The sequence below is a fragment of the Schistocerca piceifrons genome, chromosome 3 (genome assembly GCF_021461385.2).
Source record: "Schistocerca piceifrons isolate TAMUIC-IGC-003096 chromosome 3, iqSchPice1.1, whole genome shotgun sequence".
NCBI lineage: Eukaryota > Metazoa > Arthropoda > Insecta > Orthoptera > Acrididae > Schistocerca > Schistocerca piceifrons.
Window position 1 is genome coordinate 387,806,707 of NC_060140.1, and position 24,966 is coordinate 387,831,672.

A 24,966-nucleotide genomic window follows, 5' to 3' on the forward strand; every position below is an offset into this window, starting at 1 on the left:
ATGGTTGTGTATGTTGTTCTTAACATAAGTTGGTTTAAGTAGTGTGTAAATCTAGGGACCGATGACCTCTGCAGTTTGGTCCCTTAGGAATTCACACACATTTGGAGATCGAGAGGGCGCTGGTTCCTGATTGGCTGCCGCGTCCCGGCTGTGAGGTGCGCCGGAAGCACAACGGCCTCCGCCTGTATCAGTGCCGGCGCAGCACTGACGGGCCGTAATGCGATTACCTCCACAGATCAATACCTCGCCGACCACCTACGCCGCGTCTCGCAGCCAGCCACAAATCTGGATCTCCGCCCTCGCGCCACATCACTGTCGCGGGGAGCGGTAGGCGGCAGCAGTACGGTGCCGAAGTGTTCATTTTAAAACCATAGCTTCCGGATTCCATATTGGGCTACCTCCACATGCCTACTCACACACACGGGGGTACAATGTCCGGCTTCCAACCGTCACCAACTTCTTATAGCCCAAAGTCGATTCATTAATTCTGAAGTAAGTTTAAATTTGGGCGACTGGTCACAATTTCACAGTACTCGGCACGCTGAGGTAACGACGCACTGCAGAGGGAGGTAGCAACGGTAGAATTTAAATAAACAGTTATTATATGACTCAACTGTTATTGTTCGTCGTCGTCGTTGTCGAAAGCTGTAGGCTCGTAACCCACGTCCATGCTAGATCCATAAATGCAACTTCATGTACTGGCCTAGTGGATGCTTGACTACATTTTCTTAAATCATATGGAGACTGGCAAAGTTTCTGTTGTCGAACAGATATATTTTTACTTTTCTCGCCTCACAATACAATTACAGTCAACCTCCGTGCTGACGTCCGCAGCTCGCGGTCTAGTGGCTAGTGTTGCTACCTCTGGATCACGAGGTCCCGGGTTCGATTCCCGGTCGGGTTGGGGATTTTCTCTGCCCGGGGACTGGGTGTTTGTGTTGTCCCCATCATTTCATCGTCACCCTCATCATTCGTGACAGTGGCTAGATTCGACTGTGAAAAACATTGGACTGTGAAAAAAAAATGGGACTTTGTACGGGCGCTGATGACGACGCAGTTGAGCGCCCCACAAACTAAACACCATCATCATCATCATCCATACTAACTCAACACATACATATCTCATACACCATACTCGTACTGCACAAGAACAAAGATTTACCTATAACAAAATGCAGCAAAGAAAACGCTTTCGTATACCGATCTGTTCATGCAAAACCATCTTTGGAACACACACTGCAAAAACAAAGTACAAAAAATTGTTTATCACTGCCTAACTTTTTAAGAACTCCGTATTAGTCACAGTAATTACATAAAATGTTTATATACGCCAACGTTTACACATTTTCGTATAGCGATTTTGTAGTGTATTTGTGGGTTTTGAGTCTTTAACTTCGGAATCAGTCACGTCATATTATTCAAGATTGGTTAGTGCATTTTATCTCATCATCTCATCATAACCAGTTTTATTATAGGGTGCACGTCTACTTCTTAAGCAAGTAAAACACTCAGATGTTCATCTCATTAATTCCTTCCCCCTCTCCCCTCTCTCACTTTCTGTGTGTGTTTATATATATATATATATATATATATATATATATATATATATATATATATATATATATACGGCCGGCCGTGGTGGCCGAGCGGTTCTAGGCACTTCAGTCTGGAACCGCGCGACCGCTACGGTCGCAGGCTCGAATCCTGCCTCGGGCATGGATGTGTGTGATGTCCTTAGGTTAGTTAGGTTTAAGTAGATCTAAGTCTAGGGGACTGATGACCTCAGATGTTAAGTCCCATAGTGCTTGGAGCCATTTGATTTGTGTGAAGCTCTTCGTGCCTGTGAAAGTCGTCGCACGGAATCACAGATGAGCTGGCTATCACACTTATTAAAATTTTTCGTGCTATTATACCGCGTCTGGTGACGTGACAGAACGAGAAAAAGGAGTCGATAGGGAAGATGTATGGGATCCAGTATTAGTGAGAATCTGAAAAAGCTTTGGCGGATTTATAAACCAAATAAGACAAAGTTGATGGACAACATTCGATTGGAATTTCTAAAATAATTGGGGAAGTGGCAACAGAACGAATATGTAGAATATATGAAACAGGCAATGTATCATCAGACTATCAGAAAAATATCATCCACACAATTCCGGAGATAGCGTGGGCCGACGAGTGCGCGAATTATAGCACAATCAGCTTAACAGCTCATGCATCCAAGTTGTTGACAAGAATAATATGCCGAAGAATGAAAAAGAAAACTGAGGATCTGTTAGACGAAGATCAGTTTGGCTTTAGGAAAGGTAAAGGCACCAGAGGCACTTCTGACGTTGAAAGTGGAAGCAAGACTAAAGAAAATCAAGACACGTTCATACGATTTGTCGACCTGGAAAAATGTAAATGGTACAATGTAAAATGGTACAAGATGTTCGAAATTCTGAGAAAAATAGGGGTAAGGTATAGGAAAAGACGGGTAACATATAACATGCACAAGAAGCTAGAGGTAACAATAAGAGTGGGATTCCAACAAGAACCAGACGCTCGGATTAAAAACACATCGTAAACGAAATGCCGGGAATAAAAGGATGATTCAAGTTCAGGATGAAAAGATATCAACGATAAAATTCGGTGTTGGTATTCCTATTCTCACTGAAAATGACGAAAAATTACAGGATCGGTTGAATGCAATGAACAGTCTAATTGGCAGACAATATAGACTGAGAGAAATTCAAAGGAAGACGAAAGTAATGAGAAGTAGCAGAAACGAGAACAGCGAGGAGCTTAACATCAGAATTGAGGATCAGGAAGTAGACGAAGTCAAGGAATTCTGCAATTTAAACTACAAAATAACCCATGACGGACGGAGCAACGACAGCATAAAAAGCAGCCTAGCACTGGCAAAAAGGACATTCCTGGCCAAGAGAAGTCGATTATTATCAAGCAAACGCCTTAATTTGAGAATGAAAATTCTGAGAATGTACGTTTGGAGCACAGCATTGTATGGGAGTGAAACATGGACTGTGGGAAAACCAGAACAGAAGAGAACTGAAACATTTGAGATGTGGTGCTACACAAGAATGTTGAAATTAGGGTGGACTAATAAGGAAAGATATGAGGAGGTTCTCTGTAGAATCGGAGAGGAGAGGAAATTATGGAAAATACTGACAAGAAGAAGAGGCAGGATGATAGGACATATGTTAAAACATCAGGGAATAGCCCCCCTGGTACTAGAGGGAGCCGTAGGGGGTGAAAACTGTAGGGAAGGCAGAGACTGGAATACCTCTAGCAAATAATTGCGGACGTAAGTTGCAGGTGCTACTCTCAGATGAAGAGGTTGGTCCAGGAGAGAAATTCATGGCGAGTCGCGTCAAACGAGTCAGAAAACTGATGACTCGAAAAAAAGAATTGTGCCGTGGTCGGAACACTTTCTTGTTGGAATTCAAAGTTTCGTCCCCACCTGACGAGGACATTTAAGGGGGAAGGAGGGAGGAAAGTGCAGTATTTCCGAAGGTTCGGTTCACACCCTGGTTCGCTGCTGACAGTCACTCCGCTGAAGGGAACGAAATGTAGGGTTTCAAGAAGTAAATCATCCGATCACGACATAATAATTCGAAATATTATAATAAATATCACACTTTCGGCGACTCCACAGAACAACAGTCGTTGTGTTGAACAATTTACGACCCACGTTCCATCCATATTCCACCGACATAATGTCAGTCGGACATTTTAACCTGAGAAGTATTAGCACCCATCGTATGTTGAAAGAAGGCCAGCGTATTTTCGAAGCATGTCGCCGCAGATTGTCCTGATAAAACACGGAACACACATCCCTACAACAGCGACAGTGTGACGTAACATTTCCTGGCTGTGCCTGTGTGTTCATCCTATTCTCAGAAGTAGGGAGGAGGGGGTTTTGTTCAGCATGGGTTCGACGGCCTGTATTTCTCTAATTTTCCTAAATGGATACTGATCTGAGCACACAAAACTGATTTCAAGGGAGAGTAACTTTTCTCATAACGGCCAAAGTTTTACAACGCCTGATTCAAATAAACCTCTGAAGATCACGTCAGAAGCAGCTCCTTCTATAGAAGTTACTTTAGCGGAGACAGGAATCAACCAATGAGAGTACCAACAACCTGTTCTGAAGTCTGATTGACTGAAACGCCTGAATGTTAAAGCAATTTCATGTAGCCGTTTAAAGCACAGGAAATAGAGGAATCGGCCGGTGGCCCTCGTGGAACTTATAAACAGTGTGCCCTCTGGGTCGAAGGCAGCTTTTTCGTAGAGTATTTCTGAAATCGGAAACAGGTGATACTTCATAATTAACCAAGTTACATCTTGTACCAGAAGCTAACAGAATTAGAAAGCATTTTCCTGTAGATGGGCATGGATATCTGGTAGTTCTCGGTTTACCAAGCGACAGCTGGTTTTTAGCGAGCTCAGTAGGCCAACGCCTCAAATTAGTTTGTTGAGCCGAGTAGCCAGCTGGAGGGTGGCGTCTAGTGAACGAGACCGACTTGTCAAGATTTAACTGAAAAAAAATCATTTTTTTCTGTGGAAACCTGAAGTGTGGGGGTCAGATGAGTCCCGATTTCAGTTGGTGAGACCTAACGGTAGGGATCGAGTGTGGTACAGACCCCACGAAGCCATGGATCCAAGTGGTCAACAAGGCACTGTGCAAGCTGGTGGTGGCTCCATAATGCTGTGGGCTGTGTTTACATGGGACGGTCTGAGTCCTTTGGTTCAACTAAATGAAACATTGACCGGAAATGTTATGTTTGGCTGCTTGGTGACTAATTGTTGCCGTTCATGGACTTCGTTCCCAAACAACGATGGAATTTTTATGGATGACAGCACGCCATGTCACTGGACCACAATTGCTCGCGATTGGTTTGAAGAACATTCTGGACAATTCAAGCGAATGATCTGGCCACCTAATAGCCCGACATGAATCCTATCGAACATTTATTCTGTAGCGGATTTCCAACGACTTGTTGAGTCCATGTCACATCGAGCTGCCGCACTACGCCGAGGAAAAGGAGGTCTGACACGATGTTAGGAGGTATCCCATGACTTCTGCCACGTCAGTGTGTATTCCTGTTTTGTTGTTGTGGAGAATGAGGGCGGAAGTTGCTAGGGAACAGTTGGAAGTGGTGTATGAATCCTTAGCGATGAGCATGTTTCAGTGTAATGATCAGATCGCGCAATCTTCCTGGATGTAGCTAGACTTAAAAAAATAAAACATTTTTTTGTGAATAACACTACAGTACACATAATCCCCTCCAGTGCTCTGGTCTTCCCAATATAGGAAAGTGCAAAAGTATAGCGCCCTCCAGATATAATGCAGTCTGACATACATGCCCTGGAGGCCTCACAGTGTCGGACGTCATCTTCAGGGATAGCGTTCCACGCCACTTGTAGCTGTGAAGGGACGCAGCATGTAAGACACACGCTGTCTCATCTTGTCCCGCAAGTAATTAGTGTGGGACACAACTGTTAACCGCGTCAGTAGCGATAGCGGCGCACATCGAGGAAAGTGATGTGAGTAACGGGAGAAATGTGTTCACGGGCATCGTTCTACCGAAATCGTATATCTCTACCGTTGTAACAATGGCAGCAGAAAGGTGTGAGTTATGCTATGGATGTATCCTGCATTGCTAAGTGTTTTGACTCCATAGAGCAGGACACTGTTGTAGACTATGGCCCGTCGTAGCTAAACACAGCGCCGCTCTCATGTTAGAAGCCGCAAACCCAGCCGACCATCAGTGACGTCAAGACAGAAATTTCGGCGTACGAAAGAGAAAGGCAACAACTCGTCGTTCGTCTCGCTGCACATCCTAAAGTGGCTTGCGATGTATAGATGTAGACATAAGGCTTACAATCTGCCCTCAGAGGCGGACAGGCGGCGATGTCAGAGAACTCAGCTATCAGTAAATACTTCTGGTAGATCCATTTAACACTTTGTGCAACATTTGTGTTAATTGGTGCTAATTTGTCACCGTGGCGTCAAAAATGATTGCTGATCTGATACGGGGCTCAGAAGCGCCTCTACCGTCCCGGGCCACAATGACAAGCGTGTTCACCTTCTTTGGACGACCGAAGCCAAATATATAAACACCTAACACAGCACAAAAAAATTGGACAGATTTTTAGAAACGACCATCCAGCGTTGCTAAGACCCACAGTACAAGTAAACGTCACAAATTGTGCAGTCGAAGGCGTCCTGCGCTCTCTGCAACGTTTAAAAAAAAATAAAAAATAAATACAAATACGACGCCGAAACCATGAACTACTTTTTCATCAAGTCAAGTACAGAAAAACTGTATGCACAGCACGGAGTTCAGAATGCGTTCAAACAAGACTCTTTGACTCGTTTCATTTACTGCTTTCTATCAGTACCCTTTGCAAGTGTGTGCCTAGAATTGTTCACTTTTTACCGGTTTGCTTTGACGCAACACGGAGACACTAGACGGAGATGCTAGATGAAGCTGCGAACTGGGAAAGCACGACCAAATGCCTAGGAGTCAATATCGTCAAGCGTCTAACATAACACCAACACGGGGAAGAACTAAAGAGAAAGAGGTGGGAAGGCTGTATCCGCTGATACAACCAACTTCCATATCCCAGCATCACCATTGACTTATCATGTGCAAGACATTGTTGCGTCCAGTTTTGGAGTAAGTACCTTTCGCCTACATAAAGGCGACAGATCTAGCTCCTGCCTACATAGAGTGACTCTCAGACTCGCTTTGCACCTACCTCGGGATTTGCCGACGTCAGAACTACATCATAAGGACGGAGTACCTTATCTCCAGGAGAGGTTTAGGCTAACGTTCGAGGATTTCTACGAGAAATGTAGGACGTCAGTTGAAGCCCATATTTAGTAAGTTTTGTTTATAGCTTACCTCTTATAGATATGTGCCATTTCTACGCACCAGCACTATGAGGATCCCTCCAAAACGAGTCGTTATTGGTACGATCTGTTGTAATAAAACGGGAAATGTTACAGTGGTGGCTAAAGAACTTTCGTGTGCAGTACAACTTGCCGTTTCAACGCATCGGCACGTTAAAGGTCCACCAATAACGCTTTTTATTGGTACACTTTGTTGTAATTAAATGTCAGTTAATAACACATCGATGATTAAAGCGTTCGGGAGATGGTCAAAGAAAACAGATGGTCGAAAAGTTCGCATTTTCTTTAAAGTTCTGGGACTTTGTTATTAATTTAACAGAAGTGCATTCTGATGTTCTGTAATACTCGATGGTATGTAAATAAAAGTGCTGTTTCTCAAGAGTGAGATTGTTCGATTGCCATTATCTACAACTGAGCTTGCACTGCTTGCAGTGAGACATTTTGCACTTTCTTGTTTTGAGCATTGTATTTTACATGTTCTAAAGGTTCTGTTCCTGAATAGAAAAGTGATCGAGTAAGAATAGCTTAAGTGTTCAACCAAAAAGTGAGAATGATGATGTAATTTTTATCTTATATGGAAGATTATCGTAAATTTTTATAACACTATTTGTAATGGCACTTTTATAAGCTGATGTCCTTACTAACTGGACGTGGTGTAATTTCCCCTTTTTGACCAAGTAATTAATAACTAGTGGAAAGTTACTTGCTGAGCAGAGATATACTGGAATGAATGTTGGAACTGTACTGTTATAGACGCTCCAAGCGATATTTATTCTTTGCCTATCTTAACTCTTTCCAGATTTTTTTTTTTTTTTTTTTGATGGATATAAATTTTAATCGAGTTATGCCTGAAAATATATCGATTTCTGTACTAAGTTATACGTAAAACTGTGGAAAATATTGTAAGAAGTAGGCGAATGAAGAATTACGCCAATTTTGTGTAAGGAATTATTTGGATTCAGTAACTGAATGACCAATGAAGTATCCATTGCTGATGAGGAAAAATTTGAATTCTACGCTTACTCATTTCAGTAATTAGTAATAAAAGTTCCAAATCACGGGCACGGGTGTTATAGGGAGACACCAGTTCTGCGAACGTATTAAGTTGTACTTCTCGACGCCGCTGCAAGAACGATGATTTCCATATCGGGACACACTTTGCACTATGCGTAGCCGCTGCCAGAATTAATCTGTTTCTATTTCAGGAATATAGAGAAAACGAGCATTTATTGTATTTCGAGACTGGAAATTGGCTTATTTGCTGTAAGAGTAGTGTGGGTAGGATATTTTAATGGAACCATCCTTTTTCCCTTATAACATGTTCATGAATATAGACGTTTTTATTTGTGTGTACTACAGACACAACTCGTTGAATGCCGTTAGCAGTGTGACGATGGATTAAGCCTTATCGAATGTCAGAGGGAGAGAGATTCCCGTTGAGAATATCGTAGCTTCGCACGCGCGTGTGAACTGTTGGTGCGTGAGTCAGTGTGACACCTGGTGCGACGCAGCGGGGCAGCTTCAGCCACGGAGAACCCGACCCTGCGCCTGATCCCGGCAACGCGACACCCAGCCACCGGGTCACCGGATGCTGCCTGCCCATCCGTGCTACGAGTCTGCTCGCCGCTGCCAGTTACCTAACGCGACACACAACCCACCAGGAAACTGATTCCTCTGCCATCGATGCTAAACGAAAAAACTATCCTGCAGCTCGAAACGGTTCTTTCCTCCACCTGTCCAGATAACTGCGCAACGCAACGCTTCTGCTACGTCTACACTCTGCAGACCAGCAGTCGCGAATGTTGAGCAGGAATGACGATTGTTGGTAGGCCTCCGTGTAAACTCGAATATCTGTAATTTTGCTTTTATGGAGTTTTCCCGAGATCAATACAGCAATATTGCAGTACTCTTATTTATTTGCAGCACGGCCGAATTCTTCCTGCTTGACATTGTCACAATTACAGGTTAGTCTTCTTGTTAAAACTTGGATTTAGCAGTGCCTTCAAAATACCTTGGGAATCTGTGAGTACCAGGTGCCTGCGTTCCACAAAAACTGGTCTCCCTTACGGCTAGTAGCTCCACTGTAGCGAAGTTTCCAGGTGGAAGTGTGATCATTTGGTACTGGATGATGCTGTACACTGAGAGACAGAAGTCATGGGATATCTGCTAATATCGTGTCGGACCCCTTTTATCCAGTGCAGTGCAGCAACCCGACGTGGCATACACTCAACAAATGGGTGGGAAGTCTCCTGCAGAAAAACTGAGCCGTGTTGCCTCTGCAGCCGTCCTGATTGCGGAAGTGTTGCGAATGCAGGGTGTTGTGCACAAACTGGCCTCTCGGTTATCCCATAAATGTTTGATTAGATTCATGTTAAGCGATCTGGGTGACCAAATCATTCACTCGAACTGTCCAGGATGTTCTTAAAGCCAGTCGCGAACAGCTACGACCTGGCGATAAGTTATCTTTATTTGGGAATGTTAAGTCCATGTACGGCCGCAGATGGTTTCCATGTAGCCGAATACAACCACTTCCAGTCAATGATAGGTTCAGTTGGACTAGAGGACCCAATCGATTCCAAGTAGACTCAGCCCAGGCCATTATGGAGTCACCACCAGCTTGCAAATTGCTTTGTTGACAACTTGGGTCCATGGCTTCGTGGGGTCCGTACCACACTTGAACCTTACCATCTGCTCTTACCAACCAAAATCGCGACTCAATGATCAGGCCACGGTTTTCCAGTCGTTTAGGGTCCAACCGATGTGGTCACGTGTCCACTAATGGATACTTCGTCATACTTCCCACATTGATTTTATGCAGTTGTTTCACGCAGTGTTGCTTGTCTGTTAGCACTGACAACTCTACGAAAATGCCGCTGCTCTCGGTCGTTAAGTGAAAGCCGTGGCCCACAGTGTTGTCGGTCGTGAGTGGTAATGATTGAAATTTGGTATTCTCGACACGTTCTTAACAGTGTGGATCTCGGAATATTGAATTCCCTAACGATTTCATAAATGAAATGCCATGTGTATCTAGTTCCAATTGCTATTCCGTGTTCAAAGTCTGTTACGGGTGGTAGGACGTCTAACGGGCCGACTTGGAGCAGGAGAGACACCACTGAACATTTTAATTTCCACTGTCTATAGTTTTACAAATAAATTCATAAAACTTTGTCAGCATGACCAGGAAGGATTCAGAATTCAGTCTTAGCAGTGGAAGTTCGAAAACATACGAAACAATATCTTTTTTTTTACATGTGAAATTTCTTCATTTTTTTCCACTTACTAATGGCAGCATTTGTTGCTGTAGGTACACTTTTCTTCATAAGTAAGAGAGATTCTTCGATGAATTTTGCACATCATACAAACCATACTTAAAAGTGTATGAAACTCTAGAATTTTCCAATCTATTACAAACTGTGGTAAAAACTGAGGTAATTAACTATAAAATTTGTGTTTTTTCTAAACACGAAGTTTAAAATATAACAGTTCATTCGTTTTTTCATAAATTAAATAAATTCTGGAGTTTCATACACCTGTGAGTATGGTATGTATGCTGTGCAAAATTCATCGAAGAATCACTCTAATTTATGAAGAAAAGTGTACCTACAGCAACAAATGCAGCCATTAGTAAGTGAAAAAATGATGAAAATTCGGACGTAAAAAAATTTATTTTGTTATATTTTAGAACTTCCACTGCAATGGGTGTGAATCCTGAATCCTTCTTGGTGATGCTGACAAAGTTTTATGAATTTATTTGTAAAAGAATAGACACTGGAAATTAAAATGTCCTGTGATGCCTCTCCTGCTCCAAGTCGGCACGTTTGACGTCCTACCCCCCTTAACTCCCGTCATAAGGCCATAATGACGTCGGAAACCTTTCTTCACATGAATCACCTGAGTACAAATGACGGCTCCGCCAACGCACTGCCCTTTTATACCTGGTGTACACGATACTACCGCCATCTGTGTATGTGCATATCGCTGTACCGTGACTTCTGTCATATCATTATACATGCGGTGTATATACATCGTGGCGCTGCTTCGCCGTGGCGCGTCTAGGCACGCGCTGCCGTGTGCTGTGCACGGAGGACGGCGGCCGCGTCCCGTGTCGAGTGTAAACCAGTTCCCAGGGAGCCGGCGGGCTTTTGTGCGGGCCCGCCTTTGTGGCGGTGGCGGCGCGTCGGCCTACCTCCCCGCTGTCGCGCGGCTACTGTACTGTGCAGCAGAGTACAAACTGCCTTTCGCGTAACGGCTCACAATACCACCAGCGATGCCCGCCCCTCTGCTGGCATTCCTCTGCGAGGAATGTGCGGCAGCGCTGGACAGCACTGCGTCTCCTGGTTCGGCTCCAATGGGAGGGTCGTGGAAGTCATGAGCCCTCCAACTGACAATTTATCAAAACTCTACTTTTTACATACATCATTATCCAAAATTTTTGCTGAATTTAGAAAATAATGGAATATGGAAACTAAGGGCCTCGAAAATAGGACGGGCGAGAATCTAAAGATGAGAGTCACGGGGGTCATGACGCCTCCGAAGGACATTTATATTTTTACACATATAATTTTCCCAGATTTCAGACCACTTGCAAAAAACAAACAAACATAAAAACTAAGCGTCTCGAAACGGCAAGGGCGAAAATCAAAGCGAAAGGTCACGAGGGTCATGACCCCTCTGAAGGACAATTTATCAAAACCATTTATATTTTTACATATATAATTTTCCCAGACTTCAGGCCACTTGTAGAAAACAATCGAACATAAGAACTACGCGTCTCGAAAATGGCAAAGGGGAGAATCCAAGGGAAGGGTCACAAGATCATGACCCCTCCAAATTACACTTTATAAAAACGATTTATATTTTCACACATTTAATTTTCCAAAATTTCAGCCGTTTTGTAGAAAAGAATCGAGGGCGAAAACTGAACGTCTCGAAAACGGCAAGGAATTCTACGTTTCACCTATTCCCCTGAAAGCTAGTCCACATGGAAAGGAATTCAACCTGATCATGTGCAGAGAACGATCCAAACGTCTAAACACTTCCATTCACTGGCTGATCATGCTAGTGCCAAGAACAAATCAGACTTGTTCGTGAGTCCAGGAAAATCTAGTTCAAAATGGTTCAAATGGCTCTGAGCACTATGGGACTTAACTTCTGAGGTCATTAGTCCCCTAGAACTTAGAACTACTTAAACCTAACTAACCTAAGGACATCACACACATTCATGCCCGAGGCAGGATTCGAACCAGCGACCGTAGCAGTCGCGCGGTTCCGGACTGAAGCGCCTAGAACCGCTCAGCCACCGCGTCCGGCGAACATCTAGTAAAACAAGACAGAAAGGAAAGATTGAAGAAAGATTGACCCTTAGCAAATAAAGGCAGAAACAACACATTTACACGCGTCCAGAGCCATAATCTGCAGACATTTGTCCACCTACTTAATGCTGAGTGAAATATAATGCTGAGTGCCCCCTTCGATTTTATAGCATGTAAATTGTGTCGCTGTTAGAGCTTTAAATGTTTGTTGGTATTGCGGTTGTTAAATCAACTGCCTGATTCACATATTTCTCAGATTTTCCAATGACAAATTCCTCTGATTTGCAGACTTTATGAAGACATGCTGTAGCGATTTAATAAGCAGTGATGAATGAAAGCACTAACTTTTTACCATATTAAAATAACTGCCTGACAAAAGAACTGCACAAATATTCAGTCAGTTACTGATAAGATTTAAATGTGGTGCTATTATTAGCAGCGACTTATTTTAAACTAACTCAGAACGAAAGTCAAGCACCCAGAAGGGGAGGAGGAAACGAAATAAAACTTCACTGGTTCATGTTATTTCCATGATTACAATATCGAATCGTTCTCGCTTCCCGCGCCCGGGTTCCCGGGTTCGATTCCCGGCGGGGTCAGGGATTTTCTCTGACTAGTGATGACTGGGTGTTGTTTGATGTCCTTACGTTAGTTAGGTTTAAGTAGTTCTAAGTTCTAGGGGACTGATGACCATAGATGTTAAGTCCCATAGTGCTCAGAGCCATTTGAACCATTTTGAACAATATCGAATTAAATTTACAGAGAAGTGGGCAATATGGGCCCACTTATCGATGCTACGTTATACCCCCACTGACATGGACGCACGCACTAACATACTTCCGAAGGTTGTCATAAAGTCGTTGTATCCTCTTCTGAGGTAAACTGGCCCAAAACTGTTGTAATTGGTTCTTGAAATCTCGGATACTGACTCTGGGACGTTTGAGCTGGTGTACATGTTCTATCGGGGTCAGATCTGGAGATCTTGGTGTCCACAATACTACGTCAACAACATGCAGACAGTTTTTGGACATGTGTGCCATTTTTGGCTGAGCACCCTCCTGTTGAAAAATGGCACCACAATACTGTCAAATGAAAGCTGATACATGTCTGTGACCTACCGTCGTTCCCCATGCCTTCACATCAAGCCGGTCGATGTGGCCGAGCGGTTCTAGGCGCTTAATTCCGGAACCACGCTGCTGCTACGGTCGCAGGTTCGAATCCGGCCCTGGGCATGGATGTTTGTGATGTCCTTAGGTGAGTTAGGTTTAAGTAGTTGTAAGTCTAGGGGACTGATAACCTCAGATGTTAAGTGCTTAGAGCCATTTGAACCTTCACATGACACCAGGAGTAATACCAATGGAAGAATGGTCACCCAAGGTAATGCCAAACCATGATTCATCACTGAAAACAACGCGAAGCCATTCATTGGCAGTCCATGTTTTTTGGTCACGGCACCACTCCAAACACAGCCGTTTGTGTTGCTGTGTTAACATCAGCCTACACATGGGTTGGTAATTCTCAAGTTCAGCTGCTGCTAGTCTGCGACTAATGGTGCGGGATAACACAGGATGTTGGAGGGAGTCCATTATTTGTTCTCAGATGATAGGGGCAGATGTGAAAGGTACAGGCTTGATGCACAACAGAGCTATCCTTCCTTGTGGTGGTTAGAGTGGTAGACTGGAACCTTGACGAGTATGCCTCCCTCACGTTCCCATGCAGTCAAACACCACGTTAGTGTACATATGAATCTGGATATTGCACAGTTCGACCAGCTAGACAAATGACGACCCACACTGAGGCTATTTAAAACTCTCTCAGGTACTGATAACACCGTCTCACAGGTGTACACAGCATCTCCATGTCTGTCACAGTGTTCTCTCGACATCTGACACTTCCCACGCCCCTTATAAACAGTCTGAAAAGCTTGTAAGGGTGTTGCAGAGTAGGTTGTACTGAAAAGTAATAGTTAAGAAGCTAATCAGGCTACTGCGCGCGCAAATTGAAGTGGCCCACCAGAGACTGCGTCACCAAACGATGATTTACACCGAGTAGCTTATATTGTAATGAAATTCATCCCTCTCATGATGGCTTTGGCATATTACAGGTTAGCCCAGGAGACACTATTGGTACGCAACAAAAATAGCAATTCCCCCACTTGTAACAATCTTTACATCCTTGCATGGGCCATCGCTGTTGGGAAAACAATCCTCCAACAGCTCTCCTAGAATGTCACAGGGTACTTTTTGCCACCACTTGCTGTTCCAGTTTTTTACTCTATCCTAAACAGCTAATTTTCAAATGTTTCTGTGAAAAGGTCATCAGTAGGCATTCTGGACCAGATAATGATCTTGACACATCTGGTGTCATATTACACATCTGGTGTCTGGTTAACCACTTGGCTGATTTATATTCAAGGTCATGCCTACTCCCCAACCAACGGGAATTGATCAATGTCATCTAGGCGGAGCTCGTTTCCTATTGGTCCACTCGGTTTCCCGCCATTTTATTGAACTCCCATTGCCTCAGGGGGTATCCCGCAAATTTTATGTCACGCGGCAAGTGTCACACAATTGCCTAAGATGTGCGAGAGGTTTTCGTGGGTCACCTTGATCAGTGCCCAGTCGTTCCCTAGGAGGAGGGAGTGAGAATGACCTTGAATATAAATCGGTCAAGTGGGTAACCTGACACCAGATTTGAGTCACATGACACTGAACGTCATAAGATCGTTATCTGGCCCAGAGTGTCCACTGATAATCTACTTCTGTCTGTTATATTACAGCTGGGACGACACTGATAGGTGATAGCAGACTGACGTATGGACAACATAGCAGACCTGCTCCTGTGATCTCACGTTACCAAAAAAAAAAGAAAAAGAGAGAGAGAGAGAGAGAGAGAGGACCCTCCGGGAGAAAGTTTTGACGAAGATGGGACGGTCTCCTAACATCAGAAGTTAACCTATTTTGCCATGCTTACTGAACTACCTGATATCACAATCCAGTAGCGATGCTTGTATATGAATCATTCGATATCGTTCAACTCAGAACTCGTGAAATTTACTGCGGAATAGATGCTACCCTGTTTTTAATTTGTTGATTTACACAAGTTTCTGAATAATGAGTGGAGAAATCAAATTACTTCTTTGCACATTCTTGAAGAATCCACATGGAACAGCATTTCCTTCCTTAACTAGATGAATGAGCTGGTACTCGTATCGGGGAAAGGAAAAGGCGCCCCGGACTCATGTGTTTCGTTAACCTATTCGAGATTCAGTCCCATGATGGCACAATATCAATGAGTGGTCGGGTAACATTGGACAACGTGTACTTTGCGATATAGTGTTCGCTTTAAGAAAAGAGGTGGCTTGTTGTACCAATAAACAGCGCATCACAGTCCAAAGGATAATAACGGAGTTACTTCAAAATGACAAATATTCGACTGTGTTTCACAATCACGGCTGTCCTTCTGATAAGACGCAGGTGCTAGCACACACCACATATCCGCTCTCCATCTTCGTCACAAGCTGACGATCCCGACGATGCGTTGCCGCTCCTCTCTGAGATTTGATCTTAATTAAGTTTCCTCGCCCGTGGAGACAGCGTCACTTAACTTTTTGTGCCGTGGGGGAGGAACCGCCGGCACTGAAGCCACCGCCGTGGCTTGTCGGCCAGGTTGATCTAGAGACCCCCGGTGGAACACGTCACGGTATCGTTAACATGTAAATCGACCGGACCCCAGAAGCAGCTGAGACGGAGGGAACCGTCTCTTCTCGTTTCGTTGAAACGGTAGACTGATTCCGCTTTGTGTAAGCGAGATGAGACACTAAACCATTACACCAAACGTCTGTCCTCAAACGTTAAGCGTTGTATTATGTAGAACGCTGGCGACTTAAGAACGAAACAGTCGATACAAATGCCTTGGGCTACACTACGGAGTTAATGCTTGATTGAACTGACGACGTACTAAGGTGTACTTTTTTACGGTCATATCAAAAACTATGCATCAGTGGCAACAATAAGGATGGATTCTGTCCACACTAACGTACTAAAAATACCCCGCAGCTGAAGACAAACCAACTAGAACAGGGCGGAAGCTCTTTCGTTAAAACTTCCAGGTTGAAAAGCTGTGGTTGATGCGTTAAACTATTCATTTACGTTTCGTCCACGCCTGCGTGGGGGATCTTCAGAGCTGAAACAGTGGAACTGTGTAGTATTCTCACTCTAAACCAAAAATTTATAGAGACATTATGAGAAATAATAGAGCAGTAAGTCTAATAAAGGCAGGATGTAAAATTTATGGGAAATTTTGTAATCGAAAGTTACAACTATCGCTGATGCAATAATCTCAGAAGAACAATCAGGCTTCAGAAAGGAACATTCGTGTAATGATGATGTATTTATAATAAGACAAGTTATTGACAAACGTTAGGAATTTGGTTAGAAAAGCATTTAGCATTTGAGAGCTTTTACTGATTATGAGAACGTCTTTGATATGGTAAGAAAACTCCTTTTGTGAAAAATATTGGAAGTAAAACGTTTTCCTAAAAACTTTATTAATAAAAAAGTCTATATGTATATACAAAAGTATTTATAAGATCAGGATCGAAAATTTCAGATGAAATTATAATAAATCAAGGTGTTTGACACGGTTGCAATCTGTCGCTCACTTTATTTAATTTATATATTGACAACCTGGTTACGAAGTGGAAAGATACAATGCATTTAGGAATTATGATAAGATCTAGAATACCATTACATACTCTGTTGTATGCTGTTGATCAGATAATTATACAGGAAACATAAGGTAATTTACAAACAGCAGTATATAGATTCTCCCAAAACGCGATGTAACTTAGATATATCTGCAAATAAGGCAAAGGTAGTGGCTTTCAAAGGGAAGAATCCGGCCAGATCGAAAATAATAATAACGAGAAAATTTTAGAACAAGTATCCCACTTCAGTTGTCTAGCACCTGATATTAGTTTTAACTATGTCAAAGACAATGAGAAGAAGGTTAATAAATATAAGCTATCTGCGGAACAAATCGAAGGAAAAATATAAGAAAGGAAAATTACAAGAAAGGAAACACCATTGCAATGGTATAAAATTATAGCCGTACATACTCTTGTATATGGGGACACAACAAAAAAAGAATAATCACAAGTACAGGCAGTAAACAAAAAAAGAAAAATCACGTTCGCAGGGAGCAGAGATGTAGTTCTTGAAACATGTAAGGAGCTATAATAAAATGTATGAAATAAGGAATGAAACGATAAGATCAGATTTAAACATGTTTTTAGTTAATGAGGAGGTAGATGAGGACAGATGAAGTGGGAGGATCATGTTGATGGAATGAAAGAAAACAGATAGTAAAAAAAGGCAGTGAATTATCGATCGACTGGAAAGAGAGAACTAGAGACACGTCGTAAGAGAAGGATGGATGCATGGATGATAGAGACCACTACACCTAAACTTCGGAAGGAGATGATGATGATTATGAACCTCTTGGCCACATTTCTCATCACACGATGCTGAATGCTTCAAATACTGTTAATTATATAGTGTCATCTACAGAGCTCTCAAAGCGACATATAAATTCATGGTCCTCTGAGCTTTCTACGCAGCTGCTAGCATTTAATCTCTGAAGAAGTACTCGCAGACGGAAAAGACGCGTTATTGAATAGTTTTATGCATCAACCACTACTTCTATTTTGACGAGTGCCCAGTTTGAAGTAAGGAGTGCCATCGGAATGATGGCGTCGACAGACAAGCAGTAATTTAGGTGGTGTAAAAGTGGGTTCAGGAGTGGACTAGCAGAGTGCGCTCAGCAGGGGCCAGGCAGGACACATTAGCATTGTGCGCTCCCCTCCGGACTCTACCCCAGCGTCAGCCGGCCGTTGGCAGCGCCGCACCCCCTGGTGCTGCTCGCTCACCAGCCAGCTGCCGCTGACAAATGGCACGGACGCGCAACGCCACTTCATCTGGCTGCTGCTGCACGCAGCAGATGGGTTAGCCGAGTTGTTTTTGTGCTGCCGTTCGTCACAGCATACTTGCCGAACAAATGTATCTACCTTGGACGAAACAGCAAATTAAGAGTCCCTGTCAGATTAGACGAGTTGTTGCTGCTGTGGTCTTTAGTCCGAGAACTATTTTGATGCCGCTTTCCAGTTTATCTGTCCTGTGCCAGCCTCTTCATCTCTGCATAGCTACAGCAATCTACAACGGTGGTTTGATAGGTATAGTGAAAAAGCAAGAAAAATACACTATTGGCCATTAAAATTGCTGCACCACGAAAATGACGGGCTACAGACGTGAAATTTAACCGACAGGAAGAAGATGCTGTGATATGCAAATGATTAGCTTTTCAGAGCATTCACACAAGGTTGGCGCCGGTGGTGACACCTATAACGTGCTGACATGAGGATGGTTTCGAACCGATTTCTCATACACAAACAGCAGTTGCGGCCTTGCCTAGTGAAACGTTGTTGTGATGCCTCGTGTAAGGAGGAGAAATGCGTACCATCTCGTTTCCGACTTTCATAAAGGCCGGATTGTACCCAATCGCGATTGCAGTTTATCGCATCGCGATATTGCTGCTCCCGTTGGTCGAGATCCAATGACCGTTACCAGTATATGGAATCGGTGGGTTCAGGAGGGTAATACGGAAAGCCGTGCTGGATCCCAACGGCCTCGTATCACTAGCAGTCGAGATGACAGGCATCATATCCGCATGGCTGTAACGGATCGTGCAGCCACGTCTCGATCCCTGAGTCAACAGATGGGGACGTTTGCAAGACAACAACCATCTGCACGAACAGTTTTATGACGTGCGCAGCAGCATGGACTACCAGCTCGGAGACCAGGGCTGACGCTGCATCACAGACAGGAGCGCCTGCGATGGTGTACTCAACGACGAACCTGGGTGCACGAATGGTAAAACGTCATTTTTCGGATGAATCCAGGTTCTGTTTACAGCATCATGATGGTCGCATCTGTGTTTGGCGACATCGCAGTGAACGCACATTAGAAGCTTGTATTCGTCATCGCCATACTGGCGTATCACCCGGCGTGATGGTATGGGGTGCCATTGGTTACACGTCTCGGTCACCTCTTGTTCTCATTGACGGCACTTTGAACAGTGGACGTTACACTCCAGATGTGTTACAACCCGTGGCTCTGCCCTTCATTCGATTCCTGCGAAACCCTACATTTCAGCAGGATAATGCACGACCGCATGTTTCAGGTTCTGTACGGGTCTTTCTGGATACAGAAAATGTTCGACTGCTGCCCTGGCCAGCACATTCTCCAGATCTCTCACCAATTGAAAACGTCTGGTCAATAGTGGCCGAGCAACTGGCTCGTCACAATACGCCAGTCACTACTCTTGATGAACTGTGGTATCGTGTTGAAGCTGCATGAGCAGCTGTACCTGTGCACGCCATCCAAGCTCTGTTTGACTCAATGCCCAGGCGTTTCAAGGCCGTTATTACGGCCAGAGGTGGTTGTTCTGGGTACTGATTTCTCAGGGTACTACGCACCCAAATTTTGTGAAACCGTAATCACATGTCAGTTCTAGTATAATATATTTGTCCAACGAATGCCAGTTTATCATCTGCATTTCTTCTTGGTGTAGCAATGTTAATGACCAGTAATGTATTTGTCCTGTAAACAGCTCACCTTACTTCTCGACGTAGTCTCCTTTGAGGGATATACACTTGGTCCAGCGATCCTCCAGTTATTTCATCCCATTGGAGAAATAGGCTCTATCAGACTCTGCAAATACTCGTTGACTGCAACTATGCCTTACTCATTTGATGAAAATTTCTTCAGTGAAAGTTTAAAGTTATGGAACAGTAAGAAGTCACTTAAGGCTAAGTCTGGTGAATAGGGTGGATGGGGAACCAATTCAAAGAACAGTTCATGCACTTTCGCCATGATTGTCGCTGATGTGTGGAATGGTGTATTATCCTGGTGAAAATGCATTTTTTTACATGCCAATCTTGGTCTTTTTTCAGCCAACGCAAGTTTCAAATGATCCAGCAACGAAGCACAATAGAGCCCAGTGATGGTTCTGCCTTTTCCAAGTAATCCATGACGGCTATTCCTTTTGAATCCCAAAAAACACTGGCAACACCTAACCGACTGACAAAATAGTCTTTGCCTTATTCGGTGGATTTTCACCAGCCTTTGTGACTGCCATTTTGACTCTCTTGTGTAAGTATGGATACAGATTTCATTAACAGTCACAAATCGGCGCAAAAAAGTCTTACAGACAGAGTAAACATTGTCAGACATTATGTTGAAATGTTGTGCCAGATGCGCTTTTGTTCGACTGTGAGCAGTCGCAGCACCCATATCGCACACAGCTTTTTTACAGTCATTTCTCCGTGCAGGATATTATGCATTCGCTCACTTGAGATCCCTACAATCTCATGAATTTTTATTCGGCGGTCTTGCATTAGCATATCAGGGATTTTGTCAATAGCTTCCTTTGCGGTGACCTCGGTTGGACGGACGGAGCGCGCTTCATCTTCGGTGCTTGTGCGACCATGTTTAAATTCATTAATCCAAAAGTAAATAGTCTTTAATGATGGTGCAGAGTCCGCGCGAACTTAATCCAGTTCTGTATTGACTTGTGTGACACTCCAACCCTTCAAATGAAAATGTTTAATAACAGCACGGAACTCGGTTTTCTCCAATGTCAATCGCAGTCGACACAGTGACCAATTCAGACGGCTGCCAATAATGAACTGTAAGCTGTACATTGTTCAAATTCTTTCTACGAGCCTTGGAATAATTAAGCTTACCAAAAAGGAGGGCACAACAAAACTGTTACATTCTTTCATGGAAATTTAGAAATTTACCACACTTATCAAACCACCCTCGTACATCTGTTTCATCCTACTTACTGTATTCAAGCCTTGGTCTCCCTCTACAATTTTTGCCACTGCGACACTTCCCTCTATTACCAAATGATGCCGTTGGATTCGTCCCAGCAACGTATTGTTTTATTTAGCCAAGTTGTACATTACGCTTCAGTACTATCCCATTAGTTACTCGATCTACCGACGTAATCTTCAGCATTCTCCTGTAGTACCACATTACATAAGCTTCAGTTCTGTTCGGTCGCAGTTTCGACTCCTGCCTCGGGCGTGGATGTGTGTGATGTCCGTAAGTTAGTTAGGTTTAATTAGTTCTAAGTTCTGGGCGACTGATGACCTCCGAAGTTAAGTCGCACAGTGCTCAGAGCCATTTTTCTATTTTGTTCTTGTTTAAACTGCTTGTCGTCCACATTGAGCAGACTTTCTCATCGCCTTATGGTCGCTAATAACATCAGGCCAGTTGTCGTTAAAACTGTTTTATTTGTGGGTTTCGTGCATAGTTTATCATCAGTTTAGCACCAACGTTACACGATACTCTTTATTAAGTTTTTTTTATCTTTTATTGCCGGCCAGAGTGGCCGAGCGGTTTTAGGCGCTACAGTCTGGAACCGCGCGACCGCTACGGTCGCAGGTTCGAATCCTGCCTCGGGCATGGCTGTGTGTCATGTCCTTAGGTTAGTTAGGTTTAAGTAGTTCTAAGTTCTAGGGGACTGATGACCTGAGCAGTTAAGTCCCATAGTGCTCAGAGCCATTTGAACCATTTATCTTTTATTCTGGTGATGAGCCTTGCTCGAAACGTGCAAATAAAATAATTTTAACAATAAGTGGACTGTTATCAGCGACCATAAAGAGATCATGAGGACCTGTTCAGTATGCATATAATGGTCTCATGCGTCCTGCGTGGCTTAATATCGTATGTTAAACTCTCGTCCATATTTCACCTCTATATAAGGTTGCACTCCAGACGAATACCTTCAAAACAACTCTCTAACTTTGTAATATGTATTTACATACCAAATCATGGTTCATCTTAAACACCCTACGAAGATACTGAAGTTCCATTAATGACATCTCGTACAGATGGATGTAACTGTAATTGTTCCCACGCTCCATACGCGAAAGGAAAGAGAAGAAAGTTTAACACCTGAAATCACCGCAGATTAAAAAAAAGATCAGACATATATCCTGATAATTACCCAAATCCAGCGGTGATTGTACGTATTAAGGTTCCTTCGCTTTCCATTCTCGGACGGAGACTAGGAGCAAAGACTTTTACACGCATCTGTGCTTTTCGTCATTAACTGATTTTAACTTGAGCATCTTAATAGGAGGCATGAGTAACGAGATCAAGAATAATCGTCACTGTGTAATTAGCGTTTACGGTGCGTCTTTTTCTACATGACTGTCACTTCAAGATGCAGCAGCATTTCTGTTGCCGATAGGTCCTCCAATGAGGCACCCAAACTTGTGGAAACAATAGCCTGCTCAGCCTGATATTCGATCCATACCCCTATACTTCAAACCTCAAATGGATCGTTTACATTCGAGCAGCATACAGCTGTGCGCAGTACAAGAGATCCATAACAATCGAGAGACAAACTACAGTTTCTCAATATATTACAAACGAACTTTAGCATCATTCGCATTACTTGCTACTGAGGCTATCTGATAGTTTCAGTCGCCGGAATCGGCAACAAATGTTTTGAGAGGAAGGTGGATCCGTGCTAAGATACTGCACTCATATTACACAGGGCTGGGGTTAAAATTCCCACCCAGCCATCCAGATTTTTTGCAATGGACACGATCATTCTCATCCGCATCTTTATGTTTCCAGAACTTCTGCGCTGTCAGTAATGACTCAGACGTAGACGATACGTAGCCAGGACCAAAGTAGATTTCCGTGTCTTGCTTCTGCGAAACGGTCACATGGTCACCGGCAATTATGGGCCCACACCTGGCCTGCTATAACTTGCATTCTACTGGGGTTTTCATTCATCTCTATGTGAATGGAGTAAGCCGCCAGCAAGCGACAAACACACACACACACACACACACACCGTAACCTGATACACGCAGCCGAGCGGCTAACTTCCGCGCCGCTCCGGTGACGCCACACGCCGAGCTGGTTCAACATAAGTGGACCTTGGTAGCCCGAAGCGTTTCACTTGACAACCACAGTAGCCTCTAGACCACGACTTAGCTAGACGCTGTAGTAACAAAATCAATTACTTATGAACAGTTGTGTAACATCTGTAAATATGTGAACTGCGATGTTGCCACAACACATCGATCTTACCAGAACAAAATCGACAGATGCAAATGTAATTGCCAGAGAACCCCAAGGAATTTTGATAAGACTGTTTCTGCCGGCCGAAGTGGCCGTGCGGTTAAAGGCGCTGCAGTCTGGAACCGCAAGACCGCTACGGTCGCAGGTTCGAATCCTGCCTCGGGCATGGATGTTTGTGATGTCCTTAGGTTAGTTAGGTTTAAGTAGTTCTAAGTTCTAGGGGACTAATGACCTCAGCAGTTGAGTCCCATAGTGCTCAGAGCCATTTGAACCATTTTGAAGATTGTTTCTGTTTACAATGAATATAAATGATCTAGCAGAAAGATTCGGAAGGTCTTTAAGGCTGTTCGCAGATGATGCAGTTGTCTATAGGAAAGCAGAGACGGAAAAAAGTGTCGATTTGTAGAATGACGTGCAAAGGACTAATTAATGTTACACGCTCTGGCAGCTGACCTTGCAATAAATGAAACACATTGCGCGCTTATAAAATGGTTCAAATGGCTCTGAGCACTATGGGACTTAACTTCTGAGGTCATCAGTCCCCTAGAACTTAGAACTACTTATACCTAACTAACCTAAGTACATCACACACATCCATGCCCAAGGCAGGATTCGAACCTGCGACCGTAGCAGTCGCGGGGTTCCAGACTGAAGCGTCTAGAACCGCACGGCCACCGCGGCCGGCTGCGCGCTTATAGAATAAATCCACAACTGCAAAACTATACTACTAATGACAAATTGCTGGAAACAGTTTCTCCCGTAAAATATCTAGGAGTAAATATCCGGAGCGATAAATGAAACATATTCCGCATTCATAGGGAAATAAATCCACTACTGCACAATTACACTACTAATGAAAAATTTCTGGAAACAGTATCTACCTTAAAATATCTGGGAGTAAATATCCGGGGCGATCGTCAGTGGAACGACCACATAAAGCAAACAGTAGGAAAAGATTCACACGAAGAATCTTAAGAAAATTGTAGTCATCCACGAAGGAAGCAATATACAAGGCGTTTGTTCGACTGATTCTTGAGTATAGCTCCTCTTTCTGAAATCCACACCAAGTGGGACTGACAGAAAAGAGAGAGAGAATATTCAACGAAGAGCGGGGCGTTTCCTCACGGGATGGTTTAGTCGACACGGGAGCGTTACAGAGATATCCAACAAACTCCTGTGACACGCGGTACAAGAGAAGTGTTGTGCATCGCGGAGAGGTTTACTATTGACATTTCGAGAGAGCGCTTGCCGGAAAGAGTCGGACAGCATATTACTTCCTCCCACATACATATCAAGAAACGACCACGACAAGAAAATTCGAGAAAATTAGAGCCAATACAGAGGCGTACCGACAATCATTCTTCTCACGCGCTCTTCGCGAGTGGGGCAGGTACCAGAGTACCCTTCGCCATAGTGTGGCTTGCAGGGTATGATGTAGATAATGTAGGCTTCGAGGTACAGGGGTCATGGCTAATCTTCTCTGTATCGGCCCAGTTTTAGTATTTGTACAGCAGAATTGGTAGTGATTAGATTTGATGGAAGAAGCAAATAAAAGAATAACTTCATTAAC

General features: G+C 43.6%; 1 protein-coding gene across 1 annotated transcript in view; it reads right to left on the minus strand.

Moving 5' to 3' along the window:
• LOC124788125 (neurotactin) overlaps positions 1-24,966 on the minus strand; it is a 259,302-nt gene that overhangs the window by 213,303 nt on the left and 21,033 nt on the right. The window lies entirely within an intron of this gene.